Below are 27,463 nucleotides of genomic sequence, written 5' to 3'. Positions count from 1 at the left end.
CCATTATACATGCAGATGTCACGTAGCTCTTTTTGCAAGGCCCTGCAGGTATTGCGGCTTAGAAAAATCACAAAAGCTCATACTTTGGCTACTGATATTGCTGTCAGTATTAAAGTCCTTTACCTTTGCTGCAAGAGTCTCAAGTCTTCTGCTAGAATCCATGAAACTAGCAGCCCAGCTTGTTAGCTTGGAAGTACAGTAAAATCTCAGATCCCTCATAGCTCTTCACATCATTTAAGAACTCACCATCTTATCCATAATGTTCTTAATTGGGTTAAACTTTTCACCAAATGAGCTTAGTGTAATTCTGTCTCTTCCCACCCAAACAGGATTTGTGAGGGACTTGGCTGACATTCAATGTCCTTTACAGCTCCCTCCCCTTCAGTGGGCTTGGCCAGGTTCTTTAAACAGTATTTTTGTAGGGGTTGGGAGTGGGTGGTGGCGGGGAAGGGTGTGGAATGACCTTAGTGGGTCTCTCCAGGCTCTGCCTCTTGCACTTTCTTGTGCCATTTTATCTTATCCTGCAGCCTGTTCTTGGTCTTTGTCCATCCTAGTTGTGGTGAACAACTATTAGTTAACTATCCAGTATCCATTCTCCACCATGCCTCCCCTTCCTCTAGATGAGTTCCTAATGGAACCCAAACATCATTCAAACATTTGCTTACTTTCAAACATCCAGAGGAAGCTGACCTACCTCCAGCCTCAGAGGCAGATGAAATGAATTGGTCTAAGAGTAACTCATTTATTCCCTTTGTCAAAAGACTAATTCTGGCCACTGGGATTTTAGAAATTTGAGGATGAACTTCTCTGAAATGTTACTTTTTTCTCTTAAAAAGCCACAGAGAGAAATATATCCTATTTCTAGATGTGATGTTTGGAGCTTCTGCAGACATTACTAGCCTGAAAATGAAGCCACCATTCAGGACCGCAGAACAGATACACGATGACAATTCTGTGCTGCTTACTTCATCAACTGTAGTGACATTTCTACCTCTGGGCTTCCCATTAAGAGAGAGGTTGCATTTCTTTAATGTTTTAGTCTGTTTGATTAGAGCGTTTTGTTACTGTTAAATATTGAACTCAGTTCTGGGAACCCTTTTAGAACTTTAAATTAATTCATATATTTAAAGATGATGATAATGACAATGATGATGATGATGATGATGATGATTTTGGCACTGAGAATTGAACCCAGAACCATGCTACGCATGTGCTCTGCCACTGAGCCACACCCACATGCCCTTCATTCTTATGGCTTAGAACAATCTTACAGGTCTATTATTTTCTTCATTTGCATATAAGGAAATTCAGGTATAGGAGCCTAAATATTTTGCTAGGTCACTCAGCTAGTTAAGTGATAGAGCTAGGATTCAAACTCAGGTCTATCTTAGAATCTGCAAAATTACCACATTCCATTACTTCACACTAGGCTGTTATTGGTAGCCTAAAGCATTCCAACTAGATACTAACTATATTTCTCAAGGTGACCCAGTATGCAACAAGGAGAATTAGGTTTTGGATTCTCTTAGTCCCCAAAGTCTATGCCTGCAATCCAGCTTCACTCCCCCATATTCACCTGCAAGGCGCACTACTTGCCCAGAAGAGGAGGTTAGACATTAATATCCAATTTCATGTCCAATTTGAACACTAGAAAGACAGCCAAAAGTTAATATGTGAGCTATTATTTCAAATTCTATGTATTTTAAGCATATTGATATGATAAATATCCCTATTCAAAGGGCATCTATCATGTAGACCAAATTCCACCTTTTTAAAGAGAGACTCTTTGCTGGGTACAGGGGCAAACACCTATAATCCCAGTAGTTTGGGAGGCTGAGGCAGGAGGATCATGAGTTCAAAGCCAGTCTCAGCAAAAGCAAGGAGCTAAGCAACTCAGTGAGACCCTGTCTGTAAATAAAATACAAAATAGGGCGGGGGATGTGGCTCAGTGGTCGAGTGCCCCTGAGTTCAATTTCCAGTAGCCACCATCCACCCCCCCAAAAAGAGAGACCCTTTGATTTTAAGATCTAGCTGGTGGCAACTGGGAGCTTTTACATTTGTCCTTTTGCCATTGAGGAAATAAGAAAGCAGCTCTTCAAGCTTATCTCTGGGACTTTATATAACACACACCTACACAGACATGCGCGCACACGCACACACACCCACCCACCCACACACACCCATACACACATAATCAAAGAAAACTTCTGCCCTTAGTACATTATCATATATTCTTCCCCTGATAATCAATAGTTATTCCAACATTATATGAGGAGGGAGTGGAAAGAAACAATTGCCAAACTGGATCAACAAATTTACCTCCACTTCCTCTGCCTTGTGTCCTGGGAAGTCCCTTCCTCTCTCCTTATTGAGAGTTCTTGTTTGCTGATCCCATTCTGCCCAACCTGTGGTTGGGAGAAAAATCTGGACTTTGCAAAGGAAAGGATCTTCCCTGCTAATTGTCCTGACCTCCACCCTCATCATTCCTATCAACAGATTGTCAAACATTTCCAGAATTATTAAAAAAGTAATCAAAATATCTAGGGGAAAGGTGAAAGGCAATTGAGAACTGGGCCAGAGGTTATCAGTGGGTGGCTCTGTTTGATGAAGTCAGGAGAGGACTATTGCTTCATTTGGGGCAGCATTCCTTTAATGCTGATATGTTTGAGGTCACCTCCTAAGAAACAAGAATAGAAATGAAGCCAGGTGCTTAAGGGGTGGTGAAGGCCGTTCCCTCCTGAGGCACCAAATGGTTGCCCCCCAGTATCCTCCAGCATGGAGCAAAGTCTGAATGATCCCGCAGTCGATCTTTGTTCACCACTGACCTGATGCCCCACTGAGCAGATCCCATTCCCTCAGAGCCAAGGATGGTTATTTGACCCTCTCCTGAGCTCCACTGTTTGTAGCATATAGGACACTTTCTAGGGCATAGGTCAGCCCCTCTTACCTTCCTAAGATCCATCTACAACAATTTTGTTCACGCACAGTGAGAAACACATTTACTCAACCCAACACACATACACACACTCACTTGAACTTGAAACAAAAATTTTATAAAACCTACCCTTTCTATATATGACTCACATTGCTATATTTCTTCTCTATATTTTATTTAAGCAAAAAGTACTTGGTTGTGAGCCATTAATGATTCAAGGTGCACAGTTTGAAAAACACTGATCTAAACTTTGGCCCAGTTTTCCAGTCCAAATCTCAAAGTTGGCGGGGCACGATGGTACATGCCTGTAATCCCAGGTTCTCAGGAGGCTGAAGCAGGCAGATTGCAAGTTTGAGGACAGGCCTGGCAAGTTTGAGGGGCCCTGTCTGAAAATAAAAAATAAAAAGGGCTGGGGATGTAACTTAGCTGTAGAGCACCCCCGGGTTCAATCCATAGTTCCAAAAACAGACAAACAAGACACTCGAAGTCACAAAAGGTACAATTATGCCCCACTTCCTTGGACAACAGAGGTAAAAATGAACTCTTTTCAAGTGGCTTCCCTTAGACATACACCCCCCACCCCACTCCCTGGGGCCCTGGGGGGAGTCCATATCCATGTAGAGAAAGCCACTTCAGTGATTTAAAGTGATTGACTCTTAAGCAAGTTCCCACCTCTATCTTTGTAAAGGGATTTAAGGTGCTAATACTCCCTCTTCCAGATAGTGAGAGTCCACTTTTATTGGTTGCAAATGATTTTCTGGCACAAGTTGCTGGTGAAGAGAAAGAAAACAACAACAAATAACCAAAAATAACAACAAATAAAAATCTCTTCTAACCTCAACGATAATAACTGATAGTCAGGTACTATTTAAAAAATTTTTAAAGAACTGGGGTTGTATCTCAGTGGTAGTGCATTTGCCTAGCATTCAAGAGGCCCTGGGTTAGATCCTCAGCATCATAAAACAAATATATATATTTGTTGCCCCCCAGTATCTTCCAGAGTATGGGATCTTAGGAAGGTAAGAGGGTTCACGCTCAGGTGTGGCAGGTCTGCTGGGGCTGACCTATGCCCTAGAAAGTGTCCTATATGCAAAAAGTGAAGCTCAGGAGAAGAGCAAACAACTACCCTTGGCTCTGAGGGCATGGAATCTGCTCTCTGGAAGAACTGAGTAAACCGCACACTGACCTGGGTCAGTGGGGCATCATGTCAGTGGTGAATAAAGATCGACTGTGGGATCATGCAGATCTTGCTCCATGCTGGAGGATACTAGGGGGCCATATATATATTTAGGGTATAGTGACTGAATGGGAACACAAGGTTGGCTTGTTTCTCAACCCAGGTGCTGGTTATCTGGGAGAGTTAAGTATGCAAAAGTTTAGTATATACAAATCCTCAAAATAACTCTATGAATCTAAATACCAATCAAGGATTGAATGGATAAATACACATAGAATATTCACACAACAGACTACTGTGCAGTAAGGTAAGGGAACAATTTCTAATTATCTGCAACTGATGAATCTTAGAACATGATGTTAAGAAAATAACCCTGGATAGCACAGAGTTCATGATTTATTGACATTAGGTACAAATTAGAAAAAGCTAATCTATGCTATCAGACATCACAATGGTAGTTACTCTGGGTTGTAGAGATGAAAAGGAAGTGACAAGAAAGGAAATGTCTCCTGATCAAGGTGCTAGTTATACGGGTATATTCAACTTGTTCAGGATAACTGAAATACTGCAAGGGCTTTAAGAGAAAATGATTATTACCCCTTCCATTTGCAGATGGGGACTCAGGCTCAGAAACACTGATGACTTCGTCAAGGTTGCACATTTCTTAAGTGACAGAGCTGTGATGGGTCCAGGCTATGTGCCTCTAGGGCCCAGGAGCATGATCACTCTCAGGTGATGTTGGCCTGGGAATTATGGTTCCCACAGGACTCAACAATGGAACTTCCAATCAGGCTTTCAAATAGCCTATAACAGAGTTGTGGCCAGTTTCCCTGCATCTGTCTGCTAGATCAAGTCTTTAATGGAAATGCTTTACTTAGAGCCTAATCATGGAGTTTAATATTTGAAAGTGAGAAATAAAAGTGGAAAGACTACATATAAATAGCCAGTGTCCACACAATATAAAAAAATATTTTATATACATGAACCAGCATAGTAACACATTAATTGAAAATGCAAGCCAATTGTAGTCATGTATATTTCAGAGGTTGAGGCCAGAATATTACTTGAGCTCAGGAGTTTGAGCCTGGGCAACACAGAAAGACCCATCTCAAAACAACAACAACCACCAAAACAAACAAACAAACAAACAAAAAACCCACAAACACTCATAAAATATAATGAAACATGCAACATTGTTTATAAACTTTATTTTTCAAAGCAGAAAAATTAAGTGGTAATACAGAGTCTAATATACCCTTAGTTTTAATATACATCCCCAGCTTCTTTTATTAACATCTTGCATTAGTATTATACATTTGTTATAATCAATGAATCAATATTGTTACATTATTATCACTTAAAGTCCATAGTTTACATTAGGGTTCTTTGTGCTGTACAATCAATAGGTTTTGACAAAGGTGTTTCCATAGTTGAAATCATACAGTATGTTGCCTTTTCGCATTGTCTTTTCCATTAAAAAATATACATTTAAGTTTCTTTTGTGTCTTTTCCTGGCACAAAAGGTTACTTCTGCCCCTGCCCCATACTAAGTATTGAACCCAGTGGTACTCTACTGTTAAGCTATATCCCCACACTTTTCATTTTTGAGACAGTATCTTGCTAAGTTGCTCAGGCTGGCCTTGAATTTGCCATCATTCTGCCTCATTCTCCCCAGTACCAGGGATTCTAAGCATGGGCCATGGCATCCAGTTTCCACCTTAAAAAAAAAAAAAAAAAAAAGACTTTAGTTCAGCATGGTACCACACCAGCTACTGGGAAGGCTGAGGCAGGATTTCAAGTTTGAGACTAGGCTGGGCAACTTAGAGAAAATGTGTGTCAAAATTTTTAAAAGGACTGGAGAAGTAGCTCAGTGGTAGAGGGCTTTCCTATTATCCTTGAGGCCCTGACTTCTATCCCTAATACTGCAATTAAGTAAATAAACAAATAAATAGTTTAAAAAAAAAAACTCAAGCATAAAGAAACATACACAGAACGCATACAGAAAGTGGTATAAAATAAATAATAAATGGCAGATGAAGAAAACAATTACTCAATTTTAAGTAGAAACTGAAGTGAATTTGGGGTAGATTCTTTTGTGTACAATCAATTAATCACTCAATGAAAAAATCTTGAACACCTATTATTTATCAGGAACAATGGTGATAGGAAGTTAAAATTGCATACTCATCTACATTTATCTTAGAATTAAATTTTAATTTAAAAATACATACAAGTTGTGGTAATAGCAGGCAGAGCTGTAGCATTTTGTGTTGTCACTAGTTTTTATTATGGTCATTCTGGTAGCTGTGTATTAGGGTCTTTCTGTTTTTGAGTGCAGTGTTCTACAAAGCTCTTTATATTTTTGTTGACTGATGGCATTGAGTTCTTCTATATCATTGAGGATATTCTGTCTAGTTCTTGTATCATTTTCAGCATCAAGAAAGGGATGTTGATATTTCCACCATAATTGTATATTTGTCTATTTCTTCTTTCAGTTCTACAGTGTTAGTTTCAGATGTTTTGCAGAAACTTGTCTTTGTTTTAATGAACTGACTGTGAAAAGATACTTTGTTAAAATATAGGCATGAACTTTGTCCCATGGGGTGACAAGCTTAAACAACTGTGTCAGGCACTGCAAGTACAAAGGGCAGTTCTTGCTCCACTTGACAAATCATCACTCACTGGACACCTCTCGGTATCGCTATTTTTTGATGGAAACTGAAATGTGTGTCATTCTGGAAGTCTTCAAGTTCTCCAATGTTGTCTGTTGACATTACTATTTTAATATTCTCAATTAGAGCTCTTAAAAATGAGTTTTAAAATGTGAACTGATTTACTTAGCTCTTATAATTTAAAAAACAAAAGCTATTTCAATAATATCTATCATATGTTGTCATTGCTTTATATTATATAACTCTCCCTATAATACCTCCCCTATTTCCACATAAGAATATTGTCATGTGGAAAAAGATATAATCCTCAAATGTGACTGCCCTTCAGTGACTTTCCTTCCTTTACACAATTATAATGCAATAATTTATTTATTTATTTTGACTGGGGTTTGGGCTTAGGGGCGCTTTACCACTGAGCTACATCCCCAGCCCTTTTTATTTTTTATTTTGAGACAGGATCTCTCTAATTTGCTGAGAGTCTTACTAAGATGCCCAGGCTGGCCTCAAACTTGTGATCCTGCCTCAGTCTCCTGAGTTGCTGGGATCATAGGCATATGCACAACTATGCCCTGCTACAGTAAATGTTGTTGCTGTTGTTTTTAAATTTAATTTTTTATTTGAAAAATATTTAGTTCATGTATTAGGAAAAATAAGATATAATAATATTTTCCATCTCTGATATGTTGTTGTTTTTTAATACAAATGTGTATGTACAATGTGCTATCCTCATGATTTCTTTACTTTCTCATGTATTATAACTTTTTTTTTTTTTTTTTAGGAATTAAGTTTAAACTTATTGAAGTAAGAAGAAAGTTCTGGATATTAGAAATCGAGGGCCTTAGTGTTTAAATGGAGGGGTTCCTCCTTAATCTTCCTTTAAAGAACCCCTCTCAGTAGGAGCCTGACTCAGGAATAGGAACAGAAAACCCTGTCCCAAGCCCTTCTCCTACATGGTGCAGGTCCTCCCAGCCCATTATTCCAACTGTGCTGCCGTAGTCCAAGCCTCTCAGCCTCACCAGTTCTGCCAACCTTCTCTGATGCTGACACAGGGACTACCATGAACCTCTTCACTGAGAGGTAGCTAGGACTCAAAGTGGCGACCTTTGTCCAAGATAGAACAGGAACCTCTGGATCAATGCTTCCCTCTTTCTTCCCTTGAGTGGAGAGTTTAGAGGCTTATTTCATAATGATCATTGAAAGATTTTTAAAAGTTAGTGGACACTGTGGGAGTACCAATTCAAACGGGTAATGCTTTCTTGGATTGGTTTTCTCTCCTTCCCTTTTCACTCTCATTCCATATTCCCAAATATTGCATTCCTACATTAACTACCCCCACACAGCCCTTGTCTCAGATTCTACTCAGACAACAATCTTCTACCTTCATTTTCCTTTAGCCCTATTATAGAGTGGTTATTTATTTGGTGGTAATGATAATATTGCAGGCCTCACTAAATCTTTTTCTTCTGTCAAAGTAATTCCAATTATTTTTTTTCTTCCAATCAATTCACCAGTCTTAGCAAGTCTTCCAATAAATCACCATTCACAATCATTGTTCATTTCTTTTGCATTTCTCTGTGCTGTTCTTCAAACTGAAGAGCCCCCCACAGATGGAATCAGTAACACACAAGAGGTCTGAGTAATGCCTGGCATAGTGTTTTTGCCTTTGCAGGGACGTTATGCATGGAAAGCCACATATATCTTAACTATCAGGACACAAGTAATTAGAGTTGAATAGGCTGTGTGGAGACAGCACAGGGAGCAGCAGGCCTTCAGGGACCACACAGTAGGGCTCCCCTTTGCTAACCCTAATCAGTTACTCTCCTCTTGATAGCTCCACTTGGGGTCTATCTGCTTATGCAACTAACCTGTCTTCTTTCTTCCCTCTTTTTTTCTTCCTCCCTCCCTTCTTCCTCTCTTTCTCCTTTCTTCCTACTTAACACTCCCTTCTTTCTTTCCTCTCTACTGTTAAATTTCCTTTAATAAGAAAATTTGCAGCACAGCTTTTAAGTAACATTGTCAGATTTTGTTTTCAAGACATCTATGTGAACTCCTTATAATAAGACTTTAAATACAATGATAAGAAATGGTTACAAGCAGCATTGGGGGAAAAATGAACAAATGAACTACAATGCAGAGTTTGGTAAACAGTTTAACTCACTGTAATAAGATAGTTCACACCTTTTAAAAAATTATTTGTATTTTTAAATTGACACATAAGAATCATACCTATTTATGGGGCATGGTGTGATCATTTGATACATGTGTACAATGAAGGATAATCAAATTAGGGTAATTAGCATGTCCATCTTTTTAAACATTTATCGTTTCTCTGTGTCAAAGCCTTCAAATTCTTCTCGTTTTGTTCTTTATAAAATATATAATAAATTGTTGTGAACTGTAGTCACTCTACTGTGCTGTAGAATGCTAGAACTTGTTTCTTCTGCCCAACTGTTCTTTCCCCCCATGTCTCCTCTGTTTTATTTATAGCATCCGCTTGCTCATATTTTCTATTTTATGACAATATCTTGGGTTTGTGCTGAGTCCTCAAGGCCTCCACTCTGGACTCCTTCCTTTTTGCCCCAACAGTTACTATATCACAGCTGCTGCCTGTGCAGCCCTTTGGCTTCCACTTCTGCCAGGCTCACAATCTTAGTTCACTATTTCCCAATTAGATTCCAAAGAGAGGTTGGGCGGGGCAGAGGAGGAAGGAGGAAGGGAGAGGCAGGTAAAGGGGATGTGTTTCTATAGGTCATTTCATCTTTTGTGCCAAGTCAAGCTCCCCAATAAAACTCAAGCTGTTTTATTTATAATCCTGATTTTGACTCCCAAAGGATTTATAAAATATAAAAAGTTATTTGGGGCATACCATAGCATTTTTTATTATGAAAAATTTTAAATTTATAATTTTAACCATTTTTATTTTATTGTTTTTTTGTTTTGGTACTGGGAATTGAACCCAAGGGTGCTTAAACACTGAGTCACATCCCTAACCCTTTTTATTTTTATTTTTTTTTTTTTAATTTAAGACATTGTCTCACTAGGTTGCTTAGGGCCTAGCTAAGTTGCTGAGGCTGTCTTTGAATTTTCAATTCTCTTGCCTCAATCCCACCCCCACCGCCCCCACCCCACCTCCCTGCAGCTGCTGAGATTAAAGGCACCACCACATCCAGTGGATTTTAATCATTTTTTAAAGTACTGCTTAGTGACTATAAGTTCAGTCCCAGTGTAGTGCAGTCTTGATCAGTATCCATCTTTAGGATTCTTTCATAGTCCCAATCTGAAATATTGTATTTGCTAATCAAAGACTCCCTATGACTCCCATCTGGTAGTGTTTTGCCTGCTTTTTCTGAGTTTACCATATTCTGCAGATAGCATTAGTCAGATATCAACCTTCTTCTGATACAGTTGCTGAATGTTCTCAGTTGAGTAGCTAGATCATGGGAATTCAGTGAAACCACACCAGCTGTGTTGGATTGGGATGTGGGTTTCTCATTAGGTAGGTATATATTTCTTTCATGCAAAAATACCCAAGTTGAAGAATCATGGGTTGAGAAAGAAAAGGGCAATAAATAAGCATTATGATGTATATTTTTCCAAGTAAAGATACTGAAGTCCAAAAAATGTCAATAATTTGTGACTTGTCATACTAGAAGAGTGGTCACGTCCAAATGAGGGTGTTGTCTTCATTTCAGGCAGTCCCTGTCTTTTGGTTCCATGCCATTCATTCACAAGACCATGTTTTCAAGTCTTGGATGGCTATGCTAAGATCTGAGGGACCTGAGATAATAAAAGACAGAAGTTTTTCTTTCAGGGAGCTCATTGTCTTGGAGCTTCAGAGAGCTATCGTTAGAGAGTACTAGTGGCTCTAAGCAACTTATCAATTGTTCTTGACTTCTACTCAGACCTCAGCAGAAAGAATAACACTGGGAGGTAAAGAAGTGAAAAGATGGATGTGATTAGCTGGTGTTGGTCATCAGTGCATGAAATGTGAAGTGAGGAAACAGGGGCAACCTGTAATCCACACCACTTGAAGGGAAATGATGTTTCTTTAAATAGGGCTTCAAGGACATTTAAAATGTCATTTGATTAAATAGTTAAATGTATTGATGAGTTTTAGGGGAAGGTGTGTGTTTACCTTCAAAACTCTTTTGGTTTGCCATGCCCAGTGGCTGATTTTTAAGGAAATTCAGTCCTGACCAGTCGGTTCCCTGCCAAGCAAATTGTGTGGAAGAGCTTGGGAAATTGCCTTTTTATCTTTTAAGCAGATGTTTTGCTTGGAATGTGATCTCCATTGCAGAAAAATGGCTGGCCCTACAGGCCCTTACACAATTCTTTCTCTCAAAGCAAGTTTTGACCCCACTTTCTGATAGCTTGGTTCTTGTAGTCCACAGTCTATTTAAATTTTTTTGTGTCCCTTAATGCTCAGAGATAGAGCCACAGCTTCTGTGAAGAGCTCCTATCCCAATCTAACCTGTGGGGGATCTCATCTAGTTTCCTATAGCTCTCACTTAAAGACATAGGGATAGCAGAGAACAATGGTTAAGACTTCAGGCTCCCTTACATGGATTCAAATTCAACTTACTGGGTCAATTCATTAATCTATCTCAGTCTTAGATTCTTCATCTGACAATGGGGATAATAGTAACCTCACAGATTAATTTTTGTAGAAGTGCTTGGAAAAACCAAAATATCCATTAAAGATAAATGGATAAGCAAAATTGCATGTATAGATGGCATTTTGTTTATTCATTCATCCATTGATGAATTCCTCTTTCCTTTTTTTCTTTTCTTCTTCTTCTTTTTCATTTGTGGCACTGAGATCAAACTGAGGGCTTCATTCATGCTAGACAACTGCTCTACTACTGAGCTATATCCCGAATCCTTAAAAAGGAATTCTGGACACATAGATAAACCTTGAAGGCATTGTGTTAAATGAAATAAGCCAGACACAAAAAGATACATAATATATGATTCCACTTATGTATCTAGAATAGTCAAATGCATAGAGACAGAAAGTAGAACAGAAGCTAGCAGAGGTGAAGGGAAGGGGGAAACTGGAAATCATTGTTTCATGGGTACAGAGATTCAGACCAAGATGAAAAAAAAAAAAAAATCTAGAGCTGGATGGTAGTCATGGTTTCACAACAATGTGAATGTAACACTGCTAAATTCTACCCTTAAAAATGGTAAGTTTTATGCTATGAATTTTTTACCACAATAAGAAAAATGTTTATTATAAAATGCTTGGAACAAGGTTTGATACACAGTAAATTAGCCGTAAGTGTTATTTGTTGTATCTCTTGCTTTATCGCCTAGTAAATTACCCCGTAAGTGTTATTTGTTGTATCTCTTGCTTTATCGCCTAATATTGTTCTTTAATTCTTGCATTAAACTATTTTTTGTAGATGTAGATAGACAGAATTCCTTTATTTTATTTTATGTGGTGTTAAGGATTGAATCCAGCACATGCTAGGCAAGTGCTCTGCCACTGAGGTACAGCCCCACCCACTAACTCTTGCATTTTTATTCAGCATTTTATTTGATGTCATCTCTCCAACTTCAAGGCAAGGATCATATCATAATTTGACTTGTCCTTCTCTGACCTACCAATGTACCTTGCATTAAGTTGGACCCTGTAAATCATTGACTGATTAGTGCAGTTTCCAAATAACCTGTTTAATAACAACATGACTTGGCTTTTACTGCAATGAAGTAGATCTGTTTTCTCTGAAAAAGGCTGTTATGGTGATTAAGGATTTAGAGTCAAACAGACCTGGGTTTGAATTTCAGTTGCCATTTATTAGCTGTGTGCCTTCAGGGAAGTCACTCAGTTTGTCCCAGCTTCTATTTACCTGCAATTAGGATTAAATAAATACCTAATTTTGCACAGTTGTTATAACGATTAAAATGAAATAATGCATGTTGATGGCCCTTTATTTAATTAATTTATTTATTTTTATGTGGTGCTGAGAATCGAACCCAGAGCCTCACACATGCTAGGCAAGTGCTCTGCCACTGAGCCACAACCCCAGCCCAATAATGCATGTTGAGAACATGGTCCATCCTGGGGACTCCATAAATGGTAGTAATGTAAACATTTTTTTTTTATCCTAAGCAACACTGCCCCATTGGCTTCATCACTCTGATAGTCAGTTTCTAAAACTGGGATTTTGCTTAAAGCAGATATCAATCCCAGCATTACAGCAGATGTTTCTGCAGCAAAAGACATCTTGAGATCATAACTGCTCAGGAGGTTCAGGAGACTTACTGTGTTCCCAGGCCCAGCAGTCCCAGATACAGTAGGAAAATTCTTAAAGCCCTGGTGGATGATTTCCGAAGTCAGAGGGGTTCCCAATTGATGCACATGACCACTAATAGATGTGAGTAGCTGCTCAGATCCCTCAGGAGAAGCAGTGCTCAGCAAAGTTAGAGCCCGAAGCCCGAGTCTCTCTCCAAAGACCCCAGGAGAAGGACAGAAGAGCTGAGAAACTACTGGCCCAATCAGCTGCAAAAGTCAGGGAACCCATGAAGACCAGATACACTGCTCAGAGGCTGGACTTTTACAAACTTGGTAGTCACTGTGGATAACTTTGGTGGCAGCTAGGAACAGGAAGTAGAGTGCTAGCTGCAAAGATAAACATGAGAATTGAGTTTTCCTGTAGCAGGAATTAGATCTAGGCAGATTAAATCTAGTATCTCTGCCCAAAAAATCCAAAGGCTAAATGTTCTCTCTGATATGTGGATGCTAACACACAATGAGGAGCGGGAGGGAAGAATAGAAGTTCAGTGGATAGACAAAGGGGAATGAAGGGAAGGGAAGAGGGATAGGTATAGGAAAGACAATAGAATAAATCAGACATAGCTTTCCTATGTTCATATGTGAATACACGACCAGTGAAACTCCATGTTATGTACAACCACAAGAATGGAACCCTAATTGGAATAAGTTATACTCCATGTATGTTTAACATGTCAAAATACACTCCACTGTTATATATATCTAAAAAGAACATTTTTTTTTCTGTACTATATCCCCAGCCAAAGAAGAAAAAATCAAATTTTTAAAAAGGAAAAAAAAAATCTTGCTATCTCTGAAACATCTCAGTAGGGCATTCTCTTAACCCAGAGAAAAGGCAATTGGTCATATTTAGAAGTGAATGTTAGAGAACACAAGGGATCCTTTTGACATTAGCATTCCAGGAAGTGTAGAAGGGGCCTTGAGCAAATAACATAGTCACACAGTGGAATAAGACCTTTAATTTTTTATTTCAAACCACCTAAGGTGACTCCAAATATAAAGGAGAGGGAGAGGGAGAGGGAGAGGGAGAGGGAGAGGGAGAGGGAGAGGGAGAGGGAGAGGGAGAGGGAGAGGGAGAGGGAGAGAGAGAGAGAGAGAGAGAGAGAGAGAGAGAGAGAGAGGACACATGCTAAGAGGGAAGGAGAACTAACATGCCCAGAGAACACCTGTGGAACAGAGGAGAAAAATGGCTGGGAACTGTGAACAGGCTGCTCCACAAAGCCCTTATCACCCAGTGGGCAGTCACAATCACCACTCCTCTGCCATTTGTTATTTCTGTGGGTGTCATGCACCTGAAGGCATTGAAGTATTCTGTAATACTAATCAGTGCCTCAAACATGAGTGCTTTCTATTTTCCTGACCATGAAATATGTGTGTGACTAATCTTTCAAGGAATTTTGTACTTCAAAGCCCCCATGTCTAACATATGAATCTGCTGTTAATCATTACCTAGAACCTGAGGTTTGTTATCCTAACTTAACTTCAGGAGATGCTTATATATGTCACTAAGGACTTGCCTTGGGCTCTTATATATGGTGGGTACAGAGATACGGTATAGAATAGAGCAGGATATCGAATCAAATGTAAAATGTGATCTTAACCGTGAAAAAAAGAAGGAAAAATAGACTGGAAGGATATTCACTGAAATGCTTTGAGAGATTATGTTCTTTTCTTCTTCATATTTAATATATATCTAAAGTTTCCAAATTTTTAGAAGTTAACAGATTACTTTTATAATCTCTTTTTCTCTCAATGTACTTTGCATACAATTTTAAAAGAAATTCCCCAGGTTGCAGGAGCTGTTTCTCCCTTCTAAGCAAAACCAGCAACTGAATATACCTCTCTCTCGGCTAGTGGTGAGTAGAAGGTCTGTGGGCTTGGCAATGGCCATCTATAACTTAAATGGTGTGGTCTTGAATGCCATGGTCAGCAACAGGCTCTTTAGAAGAAACATGTGATATCAACATAGATTGTTCTAAATTATTTAAATTCATAAGGGAAACAGTAAGTCTAGAGTTTCATAAATGCATTGTTACCCGTTTAAAAGCAAACATTTTAAATTACTGACAACTTAGGTTTTATTCTTGTCTATTTACATTATTACTTCCAGGGAGAGTATCAATTCAATTCAGCACATATTCAATAAGTACTATTTATAAGGTAGTTTGAAAAAATGCAAAGCAGAAGTAGACGGGGAAATACAAGTACATATGCAATAATATCACAGTTTATTATATACGATTTATTCAGTGAAAGGTAGTTGAAATGTTATAGGATGTTCATAGTCATTTTTTATACTTTCAGAATCCTTTGGGTTAATATGAGGATTATAAATAAAAAACAATCTGGGTTTTCTGAGTAGTAAATTTAATATTTGTTGACAAAAGGAATCCACTGAATCAGTTAAGATTGTCAATGAGCAATATTTATTTTAATTTATTTAATTTTCAGGGTTATGTCTCAGAGAGACTAAATGATTACTTGGGTTGCTATCAGAAGTTTTCCTCCTTCCCTCCCTCCCTCCTTTCCTCCCTTCCTCCCTTCCTTCCTTTCTTCCTTCCTTCCTTCATTCCTTCTTCACTTTCGCACCAGGGATTGAACCCAGTGGCCTTAACCACGGAGCCACATCCCGAGCCCTTTTTAATTTTGAGACACGGCTCACCAAGTTACTGGGGCTGGCTTTGAACTTGCGATCCTCCTGCTTCAGCTTCCCAAGTGCTGGAAGAAGTTTAGCTCTTTGCTTTGCTTTTTCTTTTCAGTAGATGTGTTCAGGTAGAGTGTTTACCTTTGGTTCTGTATGTAAGCTTTCCATGTAACACTTATCCTACTGAGATATACTTAAATCTCCACTATGCGTTTTGAGAACAGTTTGATGTCCTCCCCAGTGCTCTGTCCAGTGACAGGGTAGACAGATGGGGAGTGTATTCTGACTCTCTTACTTGACACACTGTCGTCTTGGGGAAATCACTTCACTTTTATGAGCTTCTGTTGAATAACAGGCTTCAGCAGCTTGACGTAACTCATCTATTACTCACTTTAACTTTTGTGGTGATCAGAAGCAGTGGTAGTGGCTTCGTTGGAACATTTTATTTTTTTAAAGCACTAACAGTTGGCTGCTCCTATTTCTAGTTCTTAGATCCCTTTGTCCTATCCTATGCTATATCAGGTGGCTCAGAACTTTATTGTCCCATCTCCCTTTCTTGGTCCTCCATCTTCCCTCCTCACCCTTTCCCTTCTTGATAGCCCAAAGAACTCCAACCCTTCTGTTATGAAGAAAATTTTATTTTCACAAACGCAGTTTAGGTTTACCTTCATAAAATCAAACCTATTATGATACTTAACAAAAGAAAATATTCAAACGCAGGATCAGGCATTCATAAAGCATGTTTGTGGAAGAAAATATAGCAACCTTTATTCCACATGGGTGAACTTCATGAAGTGGACATTATTGTGATTATGTAATATTCATTTTTTATAGATAAACTATGATTATGTGAGGGTATCTGCAAAATAATTTGTAAGCTATTTGTTTCAGATACCTTCTAAACTTTTCTAAGAATTTTTTTCATTTTAAAATAATTGTACTTACTGTGGATAGATCCCTGATTAATTAAGCAAATGTTAGCATTTATCTTCTATAAAATTTTCCCCAGTTTTTATGAGAAAAAAATGTGTGGAATGACTTTACCTCTTACATCTGACTATGTTCTTTTGAAAGTGCTGTTTATATTCTGAACCATAATTTGATTTCAGGTATTACTCAATTTACATTTTCTCCTGCGATGACCTAGGTTTTTTAAATTAACCTATTTTCACAGTTGTAATCCCATCTTCCATGTGACTTACACACAAATACAATATATATTATACTTATATAATATATAATATACAATAATAAAAATATTATATATATGTGTATATATATATATATATATATATATATATATATATATTTTTTTTTTTTTCACCTTTGGTCATGTCCTCTAGTGCCTCCTACACATGGCTGCCTTAGGAACATGTTTTCACAGATTCAGTGATATGCTTGTCTTGTTTGCAATCCTCAGGTGGCTTCTATTGCACATGGAATAAAGTTCAAACCTGGCCATGCATTCTCAGCTCTTTAAATCTTTAGCCAACAATATTCCTAGGCTCATTTCCAACTAATTGATTTAACAAATATTTATTAAGTATTCTGTGTGCCAGGAGTTATGCTACCCCAGGAGGATACAGTGGCGAGCTGCAGAACACGTTGTGGTCCTCCTTGGTCTGCTGGGCTCATAGAGCTTGGTCTGGAACACGCTTTCTTGCCTTCTGAAGTCTGAGGCCCCAAACCACTCATCACTCCCCAGATATGCTTTATACTTTCCTCTCTCTAGTTTTAACCTCTACCTGGAGTGTTTTTCCTTTTATTTTCTTCCCGCTCTTCCTCTTCCTCCTCCTTATTTTTCTTCTCCTTCCTTCCTTCCTTTCTTCCTCTCTCTCTCTCTTTTAGAGATCTGACTTCACTTTCATTTCTTTCACTTTAAACCAGTTATGACATTTCTGGGGGTGGGGCAGAGGGAAGGCAGTGCTCAGGTTCATCAGGGCTAAGGAGGCACAGGTGGGCAGTCACCTCTGGAGCAGCTGGAAGAGGCTGGACTACCCTGCCTGTGGTCAGATGCTCCCAGAGTGCAAAGATGTGTATGCAGTGTTCATTGCAGCTTCCAGCTTGCATATCTCACTCCCTCAGGCCATCACCCACAGCAGCAAGTAATTTGGGGATTGGCTGGATGCCTTGGAGTTACCCTTCACAAAGATGATAGCTGCTTTCTTCTGTTGTTCAGCTTTTCCATTCCAAATTTGGCTTCTGACTCCTGCTGAGTCACCTGTGTCTTCCACTACTTCTGTGAATGCCTTCCTAAGGTCAAAAGTATCAAAGACACATCATCCAGATGAGCCCCAAAGTTGCTCCTGGCTCTGTAAAGTCATTGCTCACCTACATGGAGATCAGCTCTCTTGGGGTGATTAGCTGTCCAGTATCAAGGTGAGCCACTGCTGACTTGAAGATGTCTGTGGTGACGGATGACAGCATATACTCATCATAGTTCTCTTGGATGCTGGTAAACATAGGAGGAAGCTGGCTAGTAGTGACCAGGAGGGGGACACACAATATGATGCTGACAATCTGTAAATCTCTGTTACCAGTGATGACTGACATGTTGTAGTCCTGGATGGTGTATTCTGTACCCAAAGGATGACAAAGTGAGTCCCCCACCCCCGTTGTCCACAATGTCCTGTACTGCATGGAGTTGATCAAAGATGAGAGTTCTGTGCCTAGTATCCACATTATGTAAGGCAGAGTTGGCCACACCTCGCAGGTTGGCTAAGGTCAGGAGGAATTTGCCCATAGAACAAACACTTTGGCAGTCAGCCATGGTCTCCTCTGCTGGAGCCACCCATACCTGCTTCCAGTCTGACTTCCACAGGAATTCTCCATGGGAATGTATTTTTTTTTCCTCCATAGTTCCTTAGAATCCTTCAAAAGGCCAGGCCTAAATCTTGCTTCCTTCAAGAGGTTTCCCAGATTTCCCCAAGTAGAATTAATTTATTTAGACTCCAGAGGTCCTCTGTACTTCTGGCACAATTTATCCTGGTACAGAGGAAAGACCATGAACCTCAAAGTTAAAAAGCAACAAGTTCAAAGTCTATTTCTGCCACTTCCTGACTATATAAATTAGAAGAAATCTCATAGTTCTTAAAATCTGGTTTTATCTATCTCTCATGGCTATTACGTAGATTAAGGCAAATGCATTTGGAAAGAATACAATGGCACACAAATCTTTTATATATTCATAGAAATGGCTGATGATTCTTTTTCTGTATGTAGACCGTTAAAGGGGAATTATGTATAATAGAGCACCACAGCAATTCTACTTTTATTTTTTTTTTTTAGTTCTATATTCTTGTCATGCATTTAATCCCTACTCTGTCCCACTTTGTATATATTCACATTTAATCATCCCTAGTCCTCTGAAGTATGCATTATCCTCTGTGTTTGATATTGTTTACTGTCAATCAACATTTAGTTCTATCCTCTTCTGTGTTTTACCTTGTATTAAAGGGATCAGAAGTTTCTGTCTGCCAACAAGACACTTTCAAAATATTTAAAAGAGGGAGGGGATACTGACAACATTCTTCCAGGAGGCATAACTTTGATAGATATGAAATTTTGCAAGTCAGGCCATATTTTGTGCTCTGCAGGTAATGCTCAGTCTTAAGGATCAGAGAAGCTCTGATCTATCTATAAGAGTCTCTGACATTTTCTGATATTTGAATTGTGGCAGGAGCAATGTGGTAATGTGATATGAGAGGTGGTCTTCCTGTCTTTTAGTCTTTCTGGGCAAAAAATGATTTTGGAAGCATCAAATTACTTGTACTAAATCTCTTTCTGCTCGAAATACCTAATGTGGTTTCTGCATGAAACTCTGGTGATATAAATGAGGAAACTAAGGCTGAGGTAAATAAGTCACTTGCTCCAGGGCACATAATTTAGAATTGGTTGATCTATTGAATAGCTACACCCACACTGCTCCTCAACTATGTATGTTTCCTAGTCATATTTTTCAAAAATGAAGATACTTGTGGAATAAAATTATTTTACTGAAGTTAGAGACACACATGAGGTTTACTTTAAAAACATGATTTCTATGAATTATGTGTAGTCTGTTGGCATAAAAAATTTCTGTAAGTTGCAAGTGAAAGAAATCCAATTTAAATTTAAAAAAAAGAAATTTATTGTGATATACACAGAGTTGTACATTTGTAAGATTTAGATTTAGGGATGATTGATTTAGAGTATTCTGAGACTTTCACTTTATATTTTGCCTCCAAATTTTTCTGGTGTTAGTTTCATTCTCGCAGACCAATTTCTTCAAGTCATAGGGGACATGCCTGTGAGTAGCTGAAAACCTACACACTTATAGTTCTATGATGAGAAAGGAAGGGTATTTCTTCCAGTAGCTCCAGCTATAGAAAAATTTGCAAGTACTCTGATTGGTCCATCTTGTGGCCCATGTCTATCCCTTGACCAACTACTGTGGTCAAGAAGACAAATTTACCTAAAAATGTGGTATTTCCCATTTAGATCATGTGGCCATAGAAGATGAAATTCCCCCAAGTAAGTGGAGTGATACCAGGTCACTGAAGAATAATCTTATTGTGGGTTTTCCTTCTTGGGGAAAAAGTAGAATCTAGAAAAAGCAGGATCTCACATGTAGGTAGTCTATTTAAGAAGCAACCAAGGGTGAAGGAATGAGGAGCAAAATAGGAAAGGAAATCCAAGAAGCAATTATTGATTTGGAAGCCACTATGGGTAGCCGGTGCTCAGTCCTGCCAAGACATTCTGAGGAGCCAATTTATAAAATGCATCTTAAAAATGCTCAACTGAGACTAGAAAAAAGGGAACATGTATCCAATGACTTTGAGCCATATTAAGACACACCTTGTTCCATGACTGTTAACTAACTTTCATTTACATTTGTTCATGGGTGTCAAGTGGCTTCTTTACTATTCCACACCTCATCATTAAAGAGTCCCCGGGGCTGGAAGCAACAATTACAAAATGTGGGCCTGGGTGAAGTGCTAACAGATTATTATTATTTTTTGCAAAGTTGTGCAACCAGAACTGGTTGTTGCTGTAATGCCCAGATAAACTGGAGATAATATAAAGTCACATGTAGAAAATGGTCTAATAAATTCCACTCCCTTCATTTCTATTGTCTTTATGGCTGTAGCTGGTCCTGAGACCACCAATGATAATCAGATGTTTATCATCTCCCTTCTAGACCCTTCTAGACTTTATGCATATGCTCTTCCTGGGTATTTAGAGTTTTTCCCATTGCTTATTCATCAGATCCAGTTAGTATAATGTCATTAATGTTTTAGATCTATAGAATTATATACTATGGAAAGTCAAGATCACCAACATCCATTCAGACTATACTGAGAAAGAAAGCAAGAATGTTAATGAAACCCTGCTGTTTATTCTGATATTTTTTACCTCCTTGAATCTCTAGAGTCCTTTCTCAATACTATGCCAAGACAGTTCCAGCATTTCTACCTCATTTGCCGTAGGCCATCATCATGTATAAGCTTCAAAGAGCCATCTAAGCAACATGTTGGATAGGATACAGGAGTTCTTGCCGGGACACGGTGCTGCAAGTAAGTCATGGCAGAGTGCTCCATGTCATCCCACCCACGTTCATATCCCTGCCTCCCACCACTATCCCTGATCCAGTGTCCTCAAGACACCCACACGTATGTGTTATCCTGATTCTCCACATGTGCATACATCTTCCTTTAGCATATAAGCTACTTCTTCCTTGAACAAGGGCAGTATTTCCTCTTTGGAGCTATGCTGAAGTTTGCCCATACTCACAATTGGGACACAATCAGCAAAGGCAAATCTTACCTTGAGGTAGGCAAGCATGACTTTGGGAAGAATCTAACTTAGGTGTGATTTTTAAATATGTCCAGGCATGCCAAGGTTACATAGGTCACGAGGTAGAGGACAGCTGTCACTGTGGAGAAAAGTGGTTCCCCTCACTCACTGTACAGTGAGAAGCTGGATCTGCTCCAATGGACCGACACTGGCACAGATTTCCTACACTCCTTCCCTCAAGGTTTGTGCTTTGGAAAGTTAATAAAGAATATAAAAGTAAAAAAAAAAAAAAAGTAAATATCTATAAACAAGTGTGCTGAATTCTCCACAAAAAAGAAGGAGCCAAGCTGACAGGATTAAAATATACTTTGGAACAGTGTTGATGATGGTCACTCATTTTATTCAGAACTACTGTAGCCTGGAATCATGCACCACATCAGTAATCAAGGAGAAAAAGCCCTGAGAAACAAGAACTTGAATGTATTTTTAAAAATTTTGGTTAAAGAAATGGAAATGGACCTTCAACACTTTCCCTTGACATTATAATCAAAGTTGACGTCACCACAACACTCCCAGAAGTGATTCTTCTGAATGAACCCTCTAACCCATGATAATTCCCAACCCTGCAGAGGCAGCAATGGGATTGGGAATGTCTATGCATGTAAACAGGTGAGCAGCAGTGAATAAAATTGAGCAAATTTAGAATTCTGTGTCCTTGGTGATTTGTTTGATTGAAGTCTTCTTATTCAAAATCCAGCTTAAGGAAGAAAAACATTATCTGTGTGTCATAATTAAAAACAGTCAAGACTGGGGAATTTGCTGAATTTTCCTCCAAACATATTTTCCAATAATTTAGCTGTGCTGTAAGCAATTTAAAAAAAACTATTTGGGCTTCTTGTGTTAAGGATGATTATGCTCTCTATGGAAAAGAATCCAGTATTGTGATGCCTCTTGAGCATTTTCCTGAGAGGGAATCAAGTCCTTCGAGTGTGACCTTGGGGTTGGTGTACTAAAATAGACTGGAATGAAGTAGCTTTAAGTTGTAGAATTTGGAGACAAGTAGGGAACCAAGGCAGTAACTGGGACAAAGATGGGTTTAGGAATCAAAGGACAGAACAAAATATTAACAAATACTAAGGGTATAATCTTGTCTATGAGAAAGAACAGAGTGTGTCAAGGAACCAGTCTGATTGGAAAGAAATGCTTGTTTCTCCTTTGGTTTAAAGGAGACCTGTGAAGGGACCTAATCAATCCCTGACAGCTGCAAAGGCTGAAGAATTGAGGGACAGTAATCAGCATTTGCCTTGAAATCTTGCCTGCTTTTATAACATACTTTATGTGTGTTTCTCATTATTCATAAATACACAACTTGATTCCCAATTAATCTGCAAGTCTCCCAAAAGGAAGGACCAGGTTACTAATTTTTCATTAAACAACACAGTGCCTACTACGGTGTAATCTTCTGACAAAATGTTCTTTTTGAGTAGACATCTTCCATAAGAACATTATCAGAATGTTCAGTTTTGCTTTGTAGATGAAAGTTAACCCTGTTTCTAAGAATTTTAAGAGATATTCTGCATTGAAATTAATTTGCGTATTCTCTAACATATAGGGTATGTAAATTCAATCCTTACATGAGCATTAAAATGAACAAGGAGAACAATACTATCTACCTGGAGGATTTTTATCACTATTGAATAAGGTGAATTCTGATTGGCAAACACTTATTAAACATCTATTATGTGATAGGATCATCTTGCTGGGCACATTAGAAAAATAGAGCATTCTGTATGATATTTCACATTCCATTGCATAGGGATTTAGGGCCCTTGTACTTCATGTGACCTAAAGAATTTTAGAGCTCAGAGGGAATATAGAGATCATCTTATCTGGGCACAGTGGCATGTTCTTATAATACCAGCACGCAAAAAGATCACTTGAGTTCAGGAGTTTGAGACCAGCCTAGGCAAAACAACCAGACCCAATCTCAAAAAAAAAAAAAAAAAAAAAAAAAGAAAGAAAGAAAGAAAGAAAAGAAAAAAGAAAAATAGATCATCTGGTGAACATTTTTATTTCTCTGATGAGTAAATGAGACCAAGGGAGGTTAAATAAATTGAAAAAAATCATGTAATAGTTTAGCTTTAGAGTCACAATTATAGTCCAGGTCTCCTTGCTCCTTGTCCTTTGGTTTTCTGCCATACTCTGGCACAGCCTGTCCCCTCCTTGATCATAGTACACAGAAATTGAAAGTAACATTACTTCCATACTTCCTGTTCTAGTCTCAAATGGGATAGCTCTTTATTACTGCCTACCACTTATTTTACATTAAAAATTTAAAAATTGTGTAGTTCTAAAATTCGTTAATATACAGCCACTCAAACGCTTACCTATTTCTTTCCCTCTGATCATAGATGTATTTATCAACATAGATGAAATTTTATGTATTCATCTTTTCATTTAATAAGCCATAAACATATTTACATGTTACTTTTGTCTCATAAATATACTTTAAGCAATTATAGTTTCTGATTTTTTAATTTTAAAGATATTACTTGCTCATGCTAGAAAATCTATAATCCCGTTAAAGCCAAAAATTAGAAGAAAATAAAGCATTTATAGTTCCACCACATAAATACAATCACTATCTATATTTTGGAATCACTATTATATTATTTGATAATTGGTCAAATTTTTATCTCCAAAGAAATATATTTTTTCATTATAATATATTTAGGTAGTTATATAAGGATTTCTGGAGGGAAGTAGGGTTGAATGGGTTGGTAAAATTGGTTTGTGATGGTGATTGGTGCTGTTCAACAGCTTATCTGTATCTTCTTGGAAGCACATGGTAGACTTGTACTTCCCCAACTCCCTTAGGTCAACCATGGCTTTAACTAGAGAGAAGCAAATGGCAATGACCTATGTTAGTTCCAGATAGACACCTTTAAAAGCCTGTGTACAATATGTCATTTCCTCCCTCCTGCCATGGTTCCAGTAAAGTTCCAGATGAAGTTCTATCAGCCTGAGTCCTTGTACAAGGATGATGTAGAGTGACGCCCACAGCAAGTCAACAAAAAGTATGATATGAGCAAGAAATCATGTTTGTTGTTTTAGGCCAGTGAGATTTGGGAGTTACTATGTATAACCCTAGTCTATCCTGTCTGACATATTGCTTTAATTTTTGAAACATTCTATTTCACATGGAAATGATTACAGATTATGGGAGTGATCTGATTGACATCTCCCATTCTATGGGCCACCAAAAGTCATGTGACTACACCTTCCTTTCGTTCTTGCTCCATGTATATATTGCATCCTTCCCAAAGATGGGTGTTCAGGGGAAGAAGAAATTCTCTCAGAGAATTTAGTCAATGTGATAAAAAAAAAAATAATAACCATGCTGTCTCGTAAAATCTGAAAACAAAGCAAATTTGGGTCTTTATACAGATATTTGTAACACTTTTTGAGAAAAAGTCCATCTGGAAAAAGTCTTGTTGTAGATGGTTCTTTGAGGACTCAAAGAATAGAATGCTTAGCACAATCACTGGCACATAATAAATATAATAAATGTTCAATATACACTTATTTGAAAAAAAAGGAAGAGTAAAGTAGAAGAGGAGAAGGAGGAAAAGATAAGAAAGGGAGAAGGAAGAAGATGGGTAGGAGACTGAAGGAATCTACACACATATTCAATAAAATTCATGTGTATTCAGTCAGAATCATTTAAATAGCAGGAGGAAGAATATATCCAGGTTGGCATTATCTTAAGCAACTAGGAGATGCCTTATATCATCTATGTCTGATATATCCAGAACAATGGAAAAAGCACGATCCTATTAAGTCACAAAGCCTGAGAGGAAGGGCAGTTTGTCTCATAGTCTGAACCTGATGCTGAGACTTTTCTGTGGACAACATTAAAAACTGGATGCATTGTGTGTGTTACTTGCTTAAAGGGTGAGAGAAGTGTGCTCAAACATGGTACAGATTGCCTCCAAAATCCAAAAAGGCCTTTTCTTTGTAATGAGAGGTGCCAAGTACAACAACCTATTTCGAATTTTTAAAGGGGTATCTTAACATACTTTTACTGTCAGATCCATAGAAATTTCACAGGTATGTCAGATGCCTAGATTTTCTCAGAATTTATCTCATTTCCTTTATCATATATGTATTTTATAAGGCATTGAGGGTTATTTACATATATAATATGTCTTTATTTAATTAATTTATTTTTATATATTGCTGAGGATCGAACCCAGTGCCTCACATGTGCTGCTAGGCAAGTGCTGTACCAATGAGCTACAACCCCAACCCAGAATTGAAGGTTTTTGCTTTTTCCTGGTCACCAGGTACAATTAGCATGATGTAACCAGTGCAATGGACCAGTGCGGTGATCACCTGAGACATTAAAATAGTGATTCACTTCTGAATTCTATTTTGACAGAGAGAAGAAAGTTGACATAGTTCTGAATTAAGATAATGTTGGTGTACTACATCCCCTGCTATGTGTAGATTAACAGCTTCTGATTACCTTTGTTAATAGAAACTGAAAAAAAAATGCATTTTCTTGGTCTATATTGGCATACCAGGTGCCAGACTGCAAATAACATCATCACACTTAGTATTGTACAAACCCACATTCATTTTTCAAAAAATTAGTGTTCTTTTTGCCACTGGCAAAAGGACAAGTTAAATGGAAAAGTTTGGCAATTGGTAGCTTTTGTTTTGGGGGAGTCTGTTCCCTTAGAGCAGGGAGGGGAAATGTTCGTGTTGGCAAGGAATGTTCAGGGGATAGAAGGAGTCAAAGTTCTCAACCTTAGCTTTTTTACTTAAACATCCCCACCATAAATCTTAGGTTCCTACTCCTTCCCTATCAATGCCTTAGCAGCACAAGAGACCTAATGGTGCTGTGCTTCTTACTGACATTGGAAACTTGCACCTTTGCAGTCAGGCTCTGGGTTTAATTCTAAAACACATCTGCTCTGTGCCTATAGGATCTAAGGGACTCTTCAAAAATGTGATGTATACTTTTGGATTTTCCCAAACTGCAAGGATTGGTCATTCAATGTCTTAAATTTGTCCTTTTCTTTATATTTTCTCTCCACGGTTATGAAATACAATCATCCCAACCACACATTCTTTGTACTTTCTGTTGTTGCCTTAGCCACTATATGTCACGGTCATCTTCCAGCAGCTTGCTTGTCATCTGCATTCCATCTCATACTGTAATGCCAGATTCGTGGGACCCCAATAGACCTCCAGGAGCCAAATCTGATGCAATCACACAAGAGTCTTTATTGCAAGCTCGAGCCTGGACTCACAACCATTCCTGACACAGCGTCCCAGGGAGTGAGTCCTGGTCCTTTGTTCAGTGAGGGTTTATAGGTTTTTGGGGGGATACTCTATGCGTCACAACATCACACAGCAAATCATTCCACATTGCCAGAAAATCAAACAACAACTCTTAACATTGATTAGTACATTCACTGGCAGAAACAAGTTGGGTAGGGGTGATTGGCTAGTATAAAAGGGGGGTTCCTTTGAACTGATTGGTTTAAGCCATGAGGGGTGTACGTGCTAAAGTACATAGTTTCCCAACATGTTATCAATCACCATAAATTACTGGGGGTCATCTGGCATCCCAGGTATTTTCCCTGTCTCATGCTGATTGGTGGTTGCTAGGGGGTTGCTTAGGGCCCTCACCTAGCCTAACTGAGTCAGGGACACCTGGCACCGCAGATATCTCTTATTATTTGTAGACAAGCAACTCAGCAGGGTGAGTATGTGCCCAGGAGTGCTCTGTGGGTTTTTCAAAGGATAAAGTTCATGCCCCCTTCCTTGGACAGGCTTTGCCCTGAGGTAGAGGCTGGTTTCTCAAAAATGGAGTCACCTCCGTTTCTCAATACCATGAGTAATTGAGTCCCAATATTCTCCCTAGCAAGAAGGTTGTCCATGTATTCTGTTC

This window comes from Callospermophilus lateralis, chromosome 7 (genome assembly GCF_048772815.1).
Source record: "Callospermophilus lateralis isolate mCalLat2 chromosome 7, mCalLat2.hap1, whole genome shotgun sequence".
NCBI classification, from domain to species: Eukaryota; Metazoa; Chordata; class Mammalia; order Rodentia; family Sciuridae; genus Callospermophilus; species Callospermophilus lateralis.
This window is presented reverse-complemented; position numbering follows the sequence as displayed.